Here is an 18,066-nt window from a genome sequence, read left to right as displayed (position 1 = left end):
ACAACGTGTGCACAATTTTCGGTAATTCAAGTGCTCGATCACAATGCCATACAAAACACTACGAGAAACATTAGGAAAGTCATCTCGCAAGTAGGCAATCGTAAAGCGTCCGTTTTCTCTCGCCTTATTCACTTCCTGCGCCAAACTTCCATTAACGGCCGAAGGACGCCCACTCCGTTGTTCATCATGCAGATTTGTGTGGCCATTTTTAAATGCTCTCACCCATTTTCTTACCATTCAATCACTGATAATGTTTTCTCTTTAAACTGTACAAATCTCACTATGAATAACGATCGCCTTTATGCCTTTAGCACTAAGAAATCTTATAACAGCCCGTAATTCACAGTTGGTGGTATTCACGATTATCGGAGGCAACTTAAACAGTCAGTACACAACGTAAACAAAGAAGAATCAAACTTCCTGGCAGATTAAAACTGTGTGCCCGACCGAGACTCGAACTCGGGACCTTTGCCTTTCGCGGGCAAGTGCTCTACCAACTGAGCTACCGAAGCACGACTCACGGCCGGTACACACAGCTTTACTTCTGCCAGTATCCGTCTCCTACCTTCCAAACTCTACAGAAGCTCTTCTGCGAACCTTGCAGAACTAGCACTCCTGAAAGAAAGGATTTTGCGGAGACATGGCTTAGCCACAGCCTGGGGGATGTTTCCAGAATGAGATTTTCACTCTGCAGCGGAGTGTGCGCTGATATGAAACTTCCTGGCAGATTAAAACTGTGTGCCCGACCGAGACTCGAACTCGGGACCTTTGCCTTTCGCGGGCAAGTGCTCTACCAACTGAGCTACCGAAGCACGACTCACGCCCGGTACACACAGCTTTACTTCTGCCAGTATCCGTCTCCTACCTTCCAAACTTTACAGAAGCTCTTCTGCGAACCTTGCAGAACTAGCACTCCTGAAAGAAAGGATATTGCGGAGACATGGCTTAGCCACAGCCTGGGGGATGTTTCCAGAATGACATTTTCACTCTGCAGCGGAGTGTGCGCTGATATGAATCTTCCTGGCAGCTGTGCGTACCGGACGTGAGTCGTGCTTCGGTAGCTCAGTTGGTAGAGCACTTGCCCGCGAAAGGCAAAGGTCCCGAGTTCGAGTCTCGGTCGGGCACACAGTTTTAATCTGCCAGGAAGTTTCATATCAGCGCACACTCCGCTGCAGAGTGAAAATCTCATTCTGGAAGGAAGAATCAGACTGTCATGGTGCCAGTGCGTACACTCCTGGAAATTGAAATAAGAACACCGTGAATTCAATGTCCCAGGAAGGGGAAACTTTATTGACACATTCCTGGGGTCAGATACATCACATGATCACACTGACAGAACCACAGGCACATAGACACAGGCAACAGAGCATACACAATGTCGGCACTAGTACAGTGTATATCCACCTTTCGCAGCAATGCAGGCTGCTATTCTCCCATGGAGACGATCGTAGAGATGCTGGATGCGTGAGACGACGCTTCATCCAGTCCCAAACATGCTCAATGGGGGACAGATCCGGAGATCTTGCTGGCCAGGGTAGTTGACTGACACCTTCTAGAGCACGTTGGGTGGCACGAGATACATGCGGACGTGCATTGTCCTGTTGGAACAGCAAGTTCCCTTGCCGGTCTAGGAATGGTAAAACGATGGGTTCGATGACGGTTTGGATGTACCGTGCACTATTCAGTGTCCCTTCGACGATCACCAGAGGTGTACGGCCAGTGTAGGAGATCGCTCCCCACACCATGATGCCGGGTGTTGGCCCTGTGTGCCTCGGTCGTATGCAGTCCTGATTGTGGCGCTCACCTGCACGGCGCCAAACACGCATACGACCATCATTGGCACCAAGGCAGAAGCGACTCTCATCGCTGAATACGACACGTCTCCATTCGTCCCTCCATTCAGGCCTGTCGCGACACCACTGGAGGCGGGCTGCACGATGTTGGGGCGTGAGCGGAAGACGGCCTAACGGTGTGCGGGACCGTAGCCCAGCTTCATGCAGACGGTTGCGAATGGTCCTCGCCGATACCCCAGGAGCAACAGTGTCCCTAATTTGCTGGGAAGTGGCGGTGCGGTCCCCTACGGCACTGCGTAGGATCCTACGATCTTGGCGTGCATCCGTGCGTCGCTGCGGTCCGGTCCCAGGTCGACGGGCACGTGCACCTTCCGCCGACCACTGGCGACAATATCGATGTACTGTGGAGACCTCACGCCCCACGTGTTGAGCAATTCGGCGGTACGTCCACCCGGACTCCCGCATGCCCACTATACGCCCTCGCTCAAAGTCCGTCAACTGCACATACGGTTCACGTCCACGCTGTCGCGGCATGCTACCAGTGTTAAAGACTGCGATGGAGCTCCGTATGCCACGGGAAACTGGCTGACACTGACGGCGGCGGTGCACAAATGCTGCGCAGCTAGCGCCATTCGACGGCCAACACCGCGGTTCCTGGTGTGTCCGCTGTGCCGTGCGTGTGATCATTGCTTGTACAGCCCTCTCGCAGTGTCTGGAGCAAGTATGGTGGGTCTGACACACCGGTGTCAATGTGTTCTTTTTTCCATTTCCAGGAGTGTAGATTAAGGTACAGGCTTTCATGCAAAATAGAAGTATTGAGATATCTTAGCACGTCAGTTTTTAACTTCAAAACAGTACTTACTTAAAAAACACTCCTCGTATGCAACCACGGTACCACACCTGAAATTGTTGTGTACTTAGACGACTTATTCTCTTTATGCGTCAGTCGTTACGCACGGGGACATACCTAGCTATAAGTTGTTTTTTCTAAGTCTTACATGAGTCACGTTTGTTTATATTCTACATTTCTCCATCATATGCCACATTATATCTCTCGGAATCGGTACATCAGTGGCATATTCATTTGCAGGAGATGTTTTTTCCGCTTCTGACCACCGCCACTTGTACGCGGTAATACTCCACTCTCCCGGCGGCCTAAGTTTGGTTTCCGGATCTGTCGATACACGCCGCCGGAACGTACGGCCTCCAGGGCTGGCGCAGTCAGAACTTCTGGAGCGGCGAACACGCGTCGGCCGCACGCCCCGCCTACGCACCCGTGACGGACGGCTTGACAGCTAAATTATTGACTCCGACACGGGGCGATCCAGGTCTGCTCCAGCGCCTCACAAGGCTCGCGCATCAATCACACATCAGCCACTTTGCAAACTGTCATTAGGAGTGGACGTATTCCAGATTGGTTCCCGCTGGCTGAAAGCTTAGTTTTTTCCCCGAACAATTCCAGTTAGAGCCAATCAGTTTCCTCAGAGATGTTTTATCGACCACTTGTCATCGACTGAAGTTCTATTCTCGGGCAGTTCGGTAATGAACTTCGAAAGATGTATTGATTTACAATATCTGATTCCATACGCCTTAAGGAGAGACTAATGGCAGGGAATGAGAAAATATTATTCATATTTGATTTGATCCATTATAAATGGTTTTTGAAAGCCTGCAACTGTAGATACAATATATTTCTTTATAAATAAATAAATAATTTATCGATGTGTAAAGTGCACAAGTTGTGTGTGATGTTAAGTGTGTGTGGGACTCTACACAAATGGACCATTAGAAACTTAAAAGTCAACAAAATGAAGCAGGCTAACACACACTGACAACATCAAAAGAAATGGCTTAACACACATAAAAAAAACCGCAATTGAATGTGGGAATTATTTCTCGAAAAGCGTCGTGCGAATAGTAAAATAAAGAAAAAATTGTGACTGGTAGCAGAAGATTTATTTATTTACAAACAAACCTATTATTCATATTTGTTACATTAAAATCCCAGAAATTCCATAAAATTCTACACATCTCCTACTGTGAGGAAATGGATTACCGTCGGCTTTATTATATTTCTTTATATATTTGCATTTTCAATATACCTCCTAAAAATTACATTGAATCAATCGACTACTCATATTTCTAGAATTGTTTGTTCTAGTAATCTGTAGTTTGAATTCTTTTGTAGTGGACAATACGTTCTACGTGGTGGTTTCCTGTCGGAGGTCTTTGATTCCCTTTGCGAATTTCATAATGACACTTTTAGTATTTTCCGTTAACGCTGCAGTCGAAGTTTTTTGTTGGCTATTTATAAGAATAATAAGAAAATCAAGAGGAATCTGTAGTATGTGTGCAAAGTAAGATATTTAAGAGCAGCACAAGGAACTGCGATTGGTGGCTGTGATAGGTGCAATGCCATCCTCTCACCGCCCTCTTCGGTACTTAAAACAAAAAACATCCTTTGGAAATTAAGAGGAGATGACTGCAAAAAATGATAAATAACCAATAACCCTATGGGACTCTATATTTTGGCCATGTTTCAGTGAAACAGTTATCTGTTGTGTGTGTAAACTGAGTGTACTTGACAAAGCAGTGATACATGCAGCGTATGGCGTTCATGACGTGGACTCGGAAAAATGTATAAACGCTGAAGTCTGAACTAAAACTGCAATGAAAGACGATAGAAAGTCGAACAATCTGTTATTGCTTGATAACAGTGGTGATGGACTCAAAATATGGAAAAGGGTGTTTTTAATTGATAAAATATAGTTTTCACTACACCCAGTTTTCTCATTAACTGTATCAAATATTGCTCTGAAACTTTCCTAAACATCCTTGAGATAATGGGTAACTAACATCGAAAATATAGCATGGTGAGGTAGAACTCATGTTCTTCACTTCTCTTCTAATAACACAACTTCATAATGTTTGTAAGTGTTTTGTTTGATGTAACTCTACTCGATACTTCGTCCTGTACAAGCATCCTCAACTTGGAATAATGGAGTAATTGCTGTAATCTGCAAACGTTTGAACCTGTTAGGAAGGTGACAGGTTGGGTTCTGGACTAAATCTCTAGGTCAGCAATTGCTGGGTCAGGCTACTTCCTCAGAAGAATAGGTGTAATCTGTAGAGACAAACGAGTAACACAAAATAATTATAGAAACAAGGAATAACCAATAGGAATAGACAAACGGTATCGAAGTGCTTGGATTATACAGTGTAAGATAGGGTAGCAATCTTTGTCCCAAGCTGTTCAGTCTGTTTATAGAAGAAATACTGACGGAAATAATAGAAATGTTAGGAGGTGGGATTATAATTCAGGGCGAAAGAACTTCAGTTATCTTTTTCGATTATGACGTTGCTACTCTTAGTAATAGCAAGGAAAAAATATCAGGACATTGTGAATGGCATGAAGAGGCTACTGAGCGCGGAATATTGATTGAGAATAAGCCGAAGGCAGACGAATATAATGCAGAGTAACAGAAACAGGAGACCACGAACGACAAATAATTTTTCTTAGTTTGATTTTTGATTCATTGTGATTTGACAAAACTATTTATTTTTCTTGTTCAACAATTGTTATGAATTATTTGTTAATGCACCTAATGCACTGATACATAGGTACAGGTATGGAACTGTAATATAAAAAAAACTAAATCTGTACTTGTTTGGTACACTTACGAGAAGATATAGTATAGTCTCAGTACAAGGTAATAGAGTCCTTCTCAGAAACAGAACGAAGCAAGCCCCTTCAGGGATGCAGATGTTAAGCGCAAGTCAGAAAAAGAGAAGGCGTATTCGACCCGTAGTAACTACTTTGAGAGTTATTTTCAAAATTTATATTACATTTGAGTTGATTTTCGATGTTAATGGACATGAAAATGAGAACTGCAGGAGAAGATAGAAATTGGAATATACTATACAGGTATTTAAGTTGTTCGACTAAAGTGCTACTCTGAGATGAACACACTGATACTGTAGAGGAAGTTGTAGCGCACCACAGCAAAAAAGTCAGGGGACAATTGACCCAAACAAAACAATGAGAGACCGCACTTGTCTGTAGTCAAAACGGTATCTTGACTGACTCACAAGGAAACTTTACGAACTTGACCTCATATATTAAGGAAAAACAATAATACTTGCAAGATATCAGCCTAAGCAATCGACTCTGCTGCAAAATTTGGATCATAATTCTGATAATTATGTCCTTACGAAAATGCAACTTTTAAACACTGGGAAAATTGACTGTTTGACTTTTGTCGCCAAAAATCGAAATAGAGCACTCGCTTCGCAAATGACTGGACAGACGATTAAAGCAACCGTGCTTTTCTCTCCGTAAAATATAAGGTCGAGTTGGTGATGTCCTCTTGTCATGTATCAAATCGAATGAAAGTCGTGGGACAGCAGTTAATAGGAGTAATAAGTGAGGGAACAATGTCTCTGCATGCAAAAATGTATTTTGTTTTAGAGTAACATTTGCAAACTACGTCTTCAATTATTTGCTGGTTGCATTGCAATCTCTGTCTTTCTCTACAGTTTTCACCCATTACAAATACCAAGGAAGTCTTCCCTGATGTCTTAACAGGTGTCCTGTCATCCTGTACCTTCTCCTTGTCAATATTTTTCACATACTCCTTTCCTCTCCGATTCTTCACAAGACCACCTCATTCCTTATATTACCAGTCCACCTAATCTTCAACGTTCGTCTGTAGCAGCACACCACAAATGCTTCGACTTTCTTCTGTTCCTGTTTTCCCACAGTCCATGTTTCACTACCATACAATGCTGTGCTCGAAACGTATACGAGGGGCGTTTGAAAAGTCCGTGCAAAAATAAAAACTACTTACGTGTTTGGGGTAAGCCGTTTTATTTTTCGACAAAAGTATCTTTTTAGACTGACAAACTTCGTCCAACAATGTTCTAATTTGTTGATCCCTTCCGAATAATAGGAATTGTCCAAGTCTGCAAAATAGCTATTAGCTGCTGCAATCGCCTCCTCGTTTGAATAAAATGTTTGTCCTGCCAGCCACTTCTTCCAATTGGGGAAGTGCGGAGAATAGGGGGGATGTGAAACGAGTTGGAATCCTATTTCCAATAATTTTGCGACCACAACTGGTGAGGTGTGTGCTGGTGCATTGCGGCGTTTTTCTCGCAGCTCGGTTTTCAAACGGTCTAATAACGATGAATAATATGCACCTGTAATAGTTTTACCCTTTTCCAGATATCCCTTGCGAATCCCAAAAGACAGTCGCCATAACCTTTCCGGCCGAAGGAGTGGTCTTCGGCTTTTTTGGTGCAAATTTTCCCTCGATAACCCCTTGTTTAGATGGAGTATAGCAATGTATCCATATTTCATCCACAGCGACGAAACGACACTTATAGTCCTGCTGATTCTTCCTGAACAGCTCCAAACCATCCTTGCAACACTTCACACGATTCCGTTTTCGGTCATGCGTGAGCAACCACGGAACCCATTTTCCGGATAGCTTTCTCATGTTCAAATGTTTAGGCAAAATATTATGTACCATTCATTCAGGATGCCCACAACAGTAGCAATCTCACACGCCTTAACTCTTCCGTCATCCATCACCATATCATGGCTTTTATCAAAGATTTCTGGAGTCGTGACCTCCACAGGGCGTCCTGAACGATCAGCATCACTTGTGCCCATATGGCCACTCCGAAAATTATGAAACCACTTATAAACTGTTTTAATCGAATGTGCAGAATCACCGTAATGTTTATCAAGCTTCTGTTTAGTCTCCTGAAGCGTTTTGCCTTTCATAATGTTTCATCACCACACGAAATTCTTTTTCGTCCATTTTTTGACAATCGCTCGACTTCCTTGATTCACACGAATGCCAAACACAAAGAAATAGACTAATATGGCTTTGTGTGCGTTCTTTCCAAAGATGCTTCTAACTGAACACGACCTCGATATGCACCACTGGTGCCATCTCTCGGACTTTGCACTAACATTTCAAACGCCCCTCATATTGTGAGAAATTAATTCCCAAATTGAGGCCTATGTTTGATACTAGTAGACATTTCTTGGCCAGGTATGCCATTTTTGACAGCGCTAGTCTACGTTTGGAAGTCCTGCTTGCCCCGTCCGTCACTGGTTACATTTCTGCCTAAGCAGTAGAATTACTTCACTTCATCTACTTCGTGACTATCGATGCTGATGTTAGGTTTCTCGCTGTTCTCATTTCTGCAACTTCTTCCTACTTTCGTCTTTCTTCCATTCTCTCTCAATCCATATTGCGTAGTCCTTAGTTTGTTCATTCCATTCAACAGATCATGTATTTCACAATCATTTTCACTCAAGATAGCAATCTCATCTGCGAATCTTATCATTGATGGTCTTCTACTTAGAATTTTAATCTCATTCCGGAACCTCTCTTTTATTTCCACCATTGCTTCTTCTACACTACTGACCATTAAAATTGCCACACTAAGAAGAAATGCAGATGATAAACTGGTATTCATTGGACAAATATATTATACTAGAACTGACATGTGATTACACTTTCACGGAATTTGGGTGCATACATCCTGAGAAGTCACAACCACCTCTGGCCCTCAGAACAACCACCTCTGGCAGTAATAACGGCCTTGGTACGCCTGGGCATTGAGTCAAACAGAACTTGGATAGCGTGTACAGGTACAGCTGCCCATGCAGCTTCAACACGATACCACAATTAATGAAGAGTAGCGACTACCGTATTGTGACGAGCCAGTTGCTCGGCCACCATTGATCAGACGTTTTCAATTGGTGAGAGATCTGGAGAATTTGCTGGGCAGGGCAGCAGTTGAACATTTTCTGTATCCAGAAAGGTCCGTACAGGACCTGCAACATGCGGTCGTGCATTATCCTGCTGAAATGTAGGGTTTCGCAGGGATCGAATGAAGGGTAGAGCCACGGGTCGTAACTTATCTGAAATGTAACGTCCACTGTTCAAAGTGTCGTCAATGGGAACTAGAGATGACCGAGACGTGTAACCAGTGACACCCCATACCATCACGCCCGGTGATTCGCCAGTATGGCGATGACGAATACAATCTTCTAATGTGCATTCACCGCGATGTCGCCAAACGCGGATGCGACCATAATGATGCCGTAAACCGTGGATTCATCCGAAAAAATGACGTTTTGCCATTCGTGCACCAAGGTTCGACGTTGAGTACATCACCGCAGGCACTCCTGTCTGTGATGCGCTGTCAAGGATAATCGCAGCCACGGTCTCAAGGTGATAGTCCATGTTGCTGCAAACGTCGTGCCGTTCGTGCAGATGGTTGTTGTCTTGCAAACGGCCCCATCTGTTGACTCAGGGATCGAGACGTGGCTGCACGATCCGTTACAACCATGCGAATAAGATGCCTGTCATCTCGACAGCTAGTGATACGAGGCCATTGGGATCCAGTACGGCGTTCCGTACTACCCTCCTGAACCCACCGAGTCCATATTCTGATAAGTCATTGGATTTCGACCAACGCGAGCTCATACGGTAGACGACAATCGCGATAGGCTACAATCCGACCTTTGTCAAAGTCGTAAACGTGATGGTACGCATTTGTCCTCCTTACACGAGGCATCGCATCAACGTTTCACCAGGGAAACCCGGTCAACTGCTGTTTGTGTATACGAAATCTGTAGGAACCTATCCTCATGTCAGCATCTAGTAGGTGTCGCCTCCGGCGCTAAGCCTGTGTGAATGCTCTGAAAAGCTAATCATTTGCATGTCACAACATCTTCTTCATGCCGGTTAAATCTCGCGTCTGTAGCACATCATCTTCGTGGTGTAGCAATTTTAATGGCCAGTAGTGTATTTCTCTTTAATTTTCACTCAATATAGCTATGTCATCAGTGAGTCTTATCACTGAATCCATTTACTTTGAATTTCAATGTCACTCCAGAACCTTTCTTTTATTTACACCATTGTTTCTATGCACAGATTGGACAGTAAGGTGAAAGACTACAACGTTTTATACACAGGAACCATAAGACTAAGGATACTTATAAAAGCAAACATCCCACATCAACATGTGACACTTTGCCAGTCTCACGGTGGAGAGATGCCCGCGGTAGAAGTGAGCGGCTGAGTGTGGTCTGGAAGCCGGCAGGCACTACCGCGGTGCCCACCCCGCCCCGCACCTCACCGCTCCGGGCGACCGTCGGTTCGCAGCCTAGCTATGCCGGTCCACGCTGCCCGCATATCGCGAGCGCGCGCGCCGTTACCCCCGATGCATAAAACGGCCACATTACACGCGAGGCGGCCAGCGGCCAGCGGCCAGAGGGGGCATGCGGGATGCCGGCACAACCCCCTCGCCCTCATATCGCGCCACCTACCCTGATTTTCACGCCGTTTGCCTCTCTGTACAGCTGCAATTACCATTTACACACTGGCAGTTTTCTGTCTCGTTCCGTACCATATAGGGACAGTCACTTATATCATTTCGTTCAGGTTTCGTCTTTTCTGAATGTACATTGGAATCGAGCAATTTACTACATTATCACGCACTTCCGTGCTGCTGGTTTTAGCTATGCCCTGCGTTTTGAAAGAATTACATTGTGTCGTATCCCGTACTCATTATGCTTGTACGCAGCTGAATGTGCAGCTGGCTTGGCTGCCTGAGTCCTCCATCTATTGGACGAACCGTGATATACCGCGTGATCAAAAAGACATTATAAATTAGAAAACTTAATAAACCACGGAATAATGTAGATAGAGAGGTAAAAATTTACACTCACGTTTGGAATGACATGGGGTTTTATTAGAGCCAAAAAAAAACAAAGTTCACAAAATGTCAGACACATGGCGCTGGACAGCAAAACTACTACCGTGACGGGTGAGTGGCACAGAATCGCATCATCCCCAGCCTGGCTTATAAACACCTGCTGGAACGTACAATGTTTATGCAGAATGGCGCTCCACCCCATATTGCTAGATTCGTGAAAGATCTCTTGCGCGCGTCGTTTGGCGATGATCGTGTGCTCAGCCGCCACTTTCGTCATGCTTGGCCTCCCAGGTCCCCAGACCTCAGTCCGTGCGATTATTGGCTTTGGAGTTACCTGAAGTCGCAAGTGTATCGTAATCTACCGACATCTCTAGGGATGCTGAAAGACAACAGCCGACGCCAATGCCACACCATAACTCCCGATATGCTTTACAGTGCAGTTCACAACATTATTCCTCGACTGCAGCTACTGTTGAGAAATGATGGTGGACATATTGAGCATTTCCTGTAAAGAACATCATCTTTGCTTTGTATTACTTTGTTATGCTAATTATTGCCATTCTGATCAGATGAAGCGCAATCTGTCGAGCATTTTTTGAACTTTTGTATTTTTGTGGTTATACTAAAACCCCATGTCATTCCAAGCGTGTGTGTCAATTTGTACCTCTCTATCTACATTATTTAGTGATTTATTCAGTTTTCAAATTCATACTGTCTTTTTGATCACCCAGTACATTGGAAGGGATCAATTTACTACATTATCATGCAGTATCGTATTGCTAGTTTTAGCTAGTCCCCTCTTTTTGAGAGAACTAGGTTGTGTAGAATCCCGTAGGCATTATGCCTCTTCGCAGCTGAATATGCAGCTCGTTTTGCTTGCCTGAGTCCTCCATCTAGTGGACGAACCGTGATATACTCGACTGCTAAATCAGTGAATTACAAGACACGCCGTTCGTACTTCGCTTTTGCACACCAGACTAAAGTGAGAAGGAGTGACTCCCTCCAATCCGACAGAAGAATTATTAGAAGTTTAACAGCAGAATAAATCTCAGCTACTCGGTAATTGCACTTTTCCTGGCTAATGTACGCTACAATACAAGATACACTATTTATAAACTCCTACAGCACATAAAGTAGAAATTCAGAAACTAGTAGGCCTACTTCGACGTCTTGAAGTTTTTATTGATGTTCATTGCTGGATAATTTCCGGTACCAGTCGTGGCTGCGTCTAGAATAAATCTGATGTACATACATGTTTCATAATTTTCGTAATCCGTAGGTAGGAATCTTGTCCCAGCTGCAACTCAACTCGACAAGTGGTTAATAATCCTAGTGATAGTAAACAATACTGTGACCACTCTCCCTCTTTTAATTCCGGGTAGGCTCTTTTTAACCCCTTGGATGACGTAGAGCCTCCCCCTTTAACTGTAACGGCTTCCTAAGCTCTTGAAAATTGCCACCTCATTCGTCTTCTAAGCAATTCTGTGTGACCTATCGCCAGCGACTACGTGACTGTTCCCTCGTCGCACTAGCTTTTATTTCTTAGACATAATTCATCAACCTGCTTCTCTGCACGAGTAAATGCTACCGGCAGCGGTATAATGAATGCTAGACTAGACGAGAGACTTCGTGAAAGAAGTTAATTGAGCGTTGTTATTCCACATGAAACGCTTTAACGCATGACTTTTTACCCACATTCGACGTCACTTTCCCTACGTACGACTATAATAACGGATATTTTCATAATATTAATAGCATTTTAGTACTGCAGTTCCAATTATTTTAATAAATGGAGTCATTAGGTCCGCCAGCTACGGAATCGTAAATACAGTACCTTACAATATGTTTTATAAATCAGATATTGTGGGACTTCAGTTACGTTTGATAGGTAAATTTACTTTACGTAGCTTTGTGGAACTGTAAGTGATATTACGGTTCTTGTCTAGAGCTTCATGCATCAGCAACTGGAATACGTTTTCGCTTCATTCAACTTTGTCACCCAACCTGTCTGGTACACCCAGCAACAGTAACATCGTAACCGCTGTATTTCAAAAAAAAAAAAAAAAAAAAAAAAAAAAAAAAAAAAAAAAAATATCTGTGTACACGCATGTGATGAAACCTGTCTACCGAAATGCGTCGCTGCGCGGGATTAGCCGAGCGGTTTATGGGCGCTGCAGTCATGGACCGTGCGCTGATCCCGGTGGAGGTTCGACTCCTCCCTCGGGCATAGGTGTGTGTGTTGTCCTTAGGGTAATTTAGGTTAAGTAGTATGTAAGCTTAGGGACTGATGACCTTAGCAGTTAAGTCCCAGGCCGGCCGATGTGGCCGAGCGGTTCTAGGCGTTTCAGTCTGGAACCACGAGACCGCTACCGTCGCAGGTTCGAATCCTGCCTCGGGCATGGATGTGTGTAATGTCCTTAGGTTAGTTAGGTTTATGTAGTTCTAAGTTCTAGGGGACTGATGACCTCAGATGTTGAGTTCCATAGTGCTCAGAGCCATTTAGTTAAGTCCCATAAGATTTCATACACTTTTGAATTTTTTTTAATGCGTCGAGATAAACTAAACATGACTGAGGTACCAAAGCACTTTGTTTATAAAATTGTTAAGAGAGTCGGAGACCGCATCCTGATTCATGTAATGTGGATTAATGTGTGTTTTACTTCATCACCGTTTTATTTGCATAAAACATTGTGTTTGTGCTCATGGTTAATTAAAATCAGATACTCCTCGCATAATCTAGTTATAAAGCGATACTGAAAAAGGAAATATGTAGACAGTAAGGCATATGGGACTTTGAGTCAGTCCTGGAGGCTTACACGGATTGACGAAATTGTTAAGGCGACCTCTCGTGATAAACGGGAAATCTGGGTTCGAATCCCACCGCGGAACAAATTTTCGTATGTCACTATTAGGTAGTACAACTATACCTAACACAGATGAGGCCAAGCTATTCGCATTTAGCCAATTTATTTAGAATTGAAAGAGGAGCTGTCACGTTACTTTAATGAGAATTGTTAGAACTTTTATTATGGTTGTGAGACAAACTAAACGTTGAAAGACAGATAATGAGGTGAGTGGTTAAGTGTATTTCATTAAGAGACGATGATCGGTCTGCAGCCACAGATGCTGTTGTCAGCTAAGTCTTGCAACGGCGGTTTGGTTGGATCGTGACAGGTGGCTACTGGCCATGATTCTCGCTCCTTGTTGTGATGGAGCATCATCTTTCACAATAAAAAATGTGCTTACATGCGGTGCAGCAGTGAAGACTCTAACTTCAAGCCTAGAATGAAGTGTGTGGCTTTTGGATTCCGGCAGTGTTTTTCAAGATATTCTTTGGGTCTGTCTATAAGATTGATTGACTACCTCGGTGCCTTCATCCGTCAATCCGACTTTTAAACGACTTCTGTAGCTGTAGTGTAACGTAAACGTTTTACAGGCTGAAAAAATACGATCGAAATCAAAGAAAGTTTGAAGGAGCGATAGTGCATTAAATCTTAACCTGTGAGATTCGTAACATACTGTAACTCTGGTTTTAATGACTTGAGAGAATTTTCCTCACACGAAATCTGACCCACAAGTGAATACAAAACAAATAATGAAACCTCAAGATACAGGCCGGAATTGAAAGAGAATAACATAGAAAGGTGGATCAAAAATTTTTGAATAGTTTGTCCTTTGAATTATCACATTTATTTACAATGCAGGAGATATAACAAAATAAAATACAATAATCACCTAATATCTCCGAAGAGATTCTTAAAAGAAAATAAGACTTTTTAAAACTTTAACGACAGATTGACATGACTATACTTTCAGCTCTTGCTACCCGAAGGAATCGTAACAAAACCTCCCTTAAACAATAAGTACATAAAACATAAGTCTTGGACGGTCTTCTTAACGGGTCACAGTAATTAAGTAAGGAACTGATAATTTATAATAAACAACCAAGCACGAGAGATCTGGCAAGTTTTCTTAAATACACATTAAGCTCAACCAAAGAACAGTGAGTTATAGTTAAAAATTCAAATGTAAGGAGATTAAAATTTTCTTCAGTACACCACGTATGTAGGCAAATATTTTAACTGGCAAAGGAACGGCCTCAAAATATAATTACAATATCGCTCACATATAGGCCTTTAGGCAGAATATTAAGAAGTTAAAGCAAGCACATCAGAGCCTTAAGAAGGGAAACGCGAAAATTAAGGAATACAAGGCGCCAGGGTGAACAGTTCCCCTATAGTAACAGCGGACATGCCTTAGCCGGCAGTTGTGGCCGTGTGGTTCTAGGCTCTTCAGTCCGGAAGCGCGCTGTTGCTATGGTCGCAGATTCGAATCCTGCCTCGGACAGGGCTGTGTGTGATGTCCTTAGGTTAGTTTGGTTTAAGTAGTTCTAACTCTAGGGGACTGATGACCTCAGATGTTAAGTCCTATAGTGCTCATAGCCATTTGAACCACTGACACTCCTTAAACGCAGCCGGAAGGCGCGTGCACCGACACAACAGGAATAGGTCCTCGCTGCCGGCCGCCGCCGAAAAGCCATGCTAGTACAACACGAGACTATGAGGCCATGCTAACAAATACCATACAGATCAGATATAGACTACCAAAATACAAATTACATGAACAACAATCACCACCTTCTTAAGAGATCACAGATATAAGTCCAAAAAATCCATCATTACTCCCAAAAAGATTTTAAATAACTCGCAAGGGAGTATACGAATATAATAAATAACGTCTCCCCAAACAATTTACGTAAATTTAGCACCAAAATTGCACGGCCAGCAGCCTACTAGAATCAACCAGACAGAGCAAATGAATGATTAAGCTAAACGCCCCGAAATGAATGTTCAGTAACTAAGCATTACAGACAGTGTTTCCTTCGATCAGTCGTCAGGCGTCTAGAATACAGTTTCAAAGCACACATATTAATACAGGGATTCAACATAAAATAATTAAAAGCTAGAATTACTAACCTTACAGAATGTAAAAAAAACTCCGCTCCGTAAACAGGAATTATGCTACGTGGCTCATGCCAAGGTAACAAAATTGAGTAAAGTACTTGATTAAACACTAAATCTCAAACAGCAAACTGCCATATACATAAGGTCAATCTTACGTTTCACCAGTAAAACACTGACTTTGGAGGTATTGCACGGCTTATGGTCTTCGTAATCCGCAGCAAGTAAAGGTCCCAGTGGTACCCTTCAACGCCACCGCAGTGACAGTCACTAATTTTCACCAAAAATGTTCACTAATGAGATAAATGGAAAGGTAAAACAGAGTTGCGGGCAAGATTAATCACAATAAATTAAAAAGTTCCGGTGATCCATAAGGCGCTGACAGCAGAAGCACAGACGGCAAAGCGCAAACAATACTGACCGAAAATTTTTCCAGTAATGGTATTTCCATACGTGGAAACGATGGGCGCAAAACTGCCAGCGTCCAGGTCCGCAGAGCGTAGATCAACAGGGAAGTGCAAATCCACGGAAGGCCGTAGGAAGCCACCGTCGATACGGCAGTGCGATTACCGCTACACAAAGGAATGACAACTCGATCTCGCCACAAACGGAACTAACGGCCGAAGGAACCGTTGCTAGCGAAAACCCACTCGTGATACCTTTATGCTGTGCCCCTCCTGGCCGTTCTCCCAATACATCCCAATGCCCGTCCATTTCACACTTTCTGAGCCAGCAAAAATCTACGGTAATTTCAGGTTGCGGCGCCAGTGAAAGAAGGCACGGCGAAAACAGAGATAAAATGAACTGGAGCCTTTACCTTATAGCAGCAGTGAACAAGAAATAACTCACAGCGCTAAGGTGTGAGAAAAAGAGGATTTGACGTAAGTTAAACCAAAACAAATTGCAACTACAGGCAACACGAAAGAACTCATGTAGCTGCTCCCTATATGAGTTAGTGAATCACTTCTTGTGAGTATTCTGAACATCGACGTCTTCGTCACTGTAAATACTTGCACTGGTGCTCCACTGCGACATGCACTTACCTTCCTAGTTGACAATTTAATTTAAAAAACAAGAACATGTATCTGCTAAACGCAGCATATAATCTCTCGTATTTCAATACAGTGAAACCGGACGCAGCTCTTTCGTTAACTAAGTTCTTAAGTGAACACAAGCGAGGATTTGAATAAAGATCAGAAGAGCGAAAAATAGCTTCATAATGATCACAGTTTCTTCAAATATGTGTGAATTCCTAAGGGACCAAACTGCTCATATAATCAGTCCCTAGGTCGCATATTATATGAATACTCAACAACCATTTATGTATTCTGCAAAAAATGAATACAGATTCTTATGTCCTACGTCTAGCGCCCTTCAAAAGCCCTCGTTATTTTACATGACCATATATGTACAAAAGACATAAAAATAACCTTCAATTGAGGCGTAAAATGTGATGGGATATTTCCTAGTATCGTAGCGGACCTCATTTTACCCGGCGTAGTGCAGCAACTCGACTTGGCATGGACTCAGAAACTCCCTGAAAATCCCCTGCAAATTTGTTGAGCCACGCCGTCTCTGTAACCGTCCATTGTATTGTATTGTATGCATTGTATGTTAACTGGGGGGCGTAGAAACGATGGAGAGTCTCCGTCCCCGCCGCAGCCACAGTGGTCCACAACTTCACGATGGCTACAGCAGTCCACTTCACCCCTCCGCCACCCCACATCGAACCACTCACTCTTTCAGGGTTATTGTGCGGTTCGGCTCCCTGCGGAACCCCCCCCCCCCCCCCAACCCTTCCCAAGGGAACGTCTCACACCAGACAAGTGTAACCCATTTGTTTTGCGTGGTAGAGTAATGGTGGTGCACGCGTACGTGGAGAACTTCTTGGTGCAGCAATCACCGACATAGTGTAGCAGAGGCGGAATAAGGAGAACCAGCCTGCATTCCCCAATGCATATGGGAAACCGCCTAAAAACTATCCACAAACTGGCCGGCTCACCGGACCTCGACACAAGTCCGTCAGGCGGATTCGTGCCGGGAACCAGGCACTCCTTCCGGAAAGCCGTCTAGCACGGCTAACCATCCATAATTGCGAAACTGTTGTCGGTACAAGATTTTGTGCAGTAGCACGTCCCATTAATGTTCGATGCGGCTTATGTTGGGCGATCGAGGTAGCCATATTAATCGCTCGAATTGTGCCCATTATTCTCCAAACCAATCGTGAGCAATTGTGCCTACTGACATGGCTCAGTGTAACCCAAAAATATTCCAGTGTCATTTGGGAAAATTCAAGTAGATGTATGGCTGCAAATGAGCTCCAGGTACCGGATGTAACTATTTCCAATCAATTACCGCTGCGGTTGGACCAGAGGACCCACTCACTTCTTAAACACAGCCTAAACCATTATGGAGCCACCACCAGCTTGCACTCTGCCTTGTTGATTACTTATGTCTATGGCTTCGTGGGGTCTGCGTCACACTCGAACGTTAGCACCAGTTCTTACCAACTGAAATCGGGACTCATGTGCACAGGCCACGGTTGCCTATGGTCTAACCGGTATAGTCACGAT

The 18,066-nt window shown here is 43.7% G+C and overlaps 1 protein-coding gene and 3 non-coding genes across 5 annotated transcripts in view; 2 read left to right on the top strand and 2 right to left on the bottom strand.

Annotated features, from left to right (window-relative positions):
- Positions 1–18,066, top strand: part of LOC126266984 (neural cell adhesion molecule 1-like) — an 801,025-nt gene that overhangs the window by 309,870 nt on the left and 473,089 nt on the right. The window lies entirely within an intron of this gene.
- Trnas-cga (transfer RNA serine (anticodon CGA)) lies at positions 439–513 on the bottom strand. The gene has a single exon. It is a non-coding gene; the product is annotated as a tRNA-Ser (tRNA).
- On the bottom strand, positions 739–813 carry Trnas-cga (transfer RNA serine (anticodon CGA)). The gene has a single exon. It is a non-coding gene; the product is annotated as a tRNA-Ser (tRNA).
- Trnas-cga (transfer RNA serine (anticodon CGA)) lies at positions 1,051–1,125 on the top strand. The gene has a single exon. It is a non-coding gene; the product is annotated as a tRNA-Ser (tRNA).

Source organism: Schistocerca gregaria, chromosome 4 (genome assembly GCF_023897955.1).
Source record: "Schistocerca gregaria isolate iqSchGreg1 chromosome 4, iqSchGreg1.2, whole genome shotgun sequence".
Taxonomy (NCBI): Eukaryota; Metazoa; Arthropoda; class Insecta; order Orthoptera; family Acrididae; genus Schistocerca; species Schistocerca gregaria.
The sequence above is the reverse complement of the archived record's forward strand: the minus strand, read 5'-3'. Positions and strand labels throughout refer to the sequence as shown.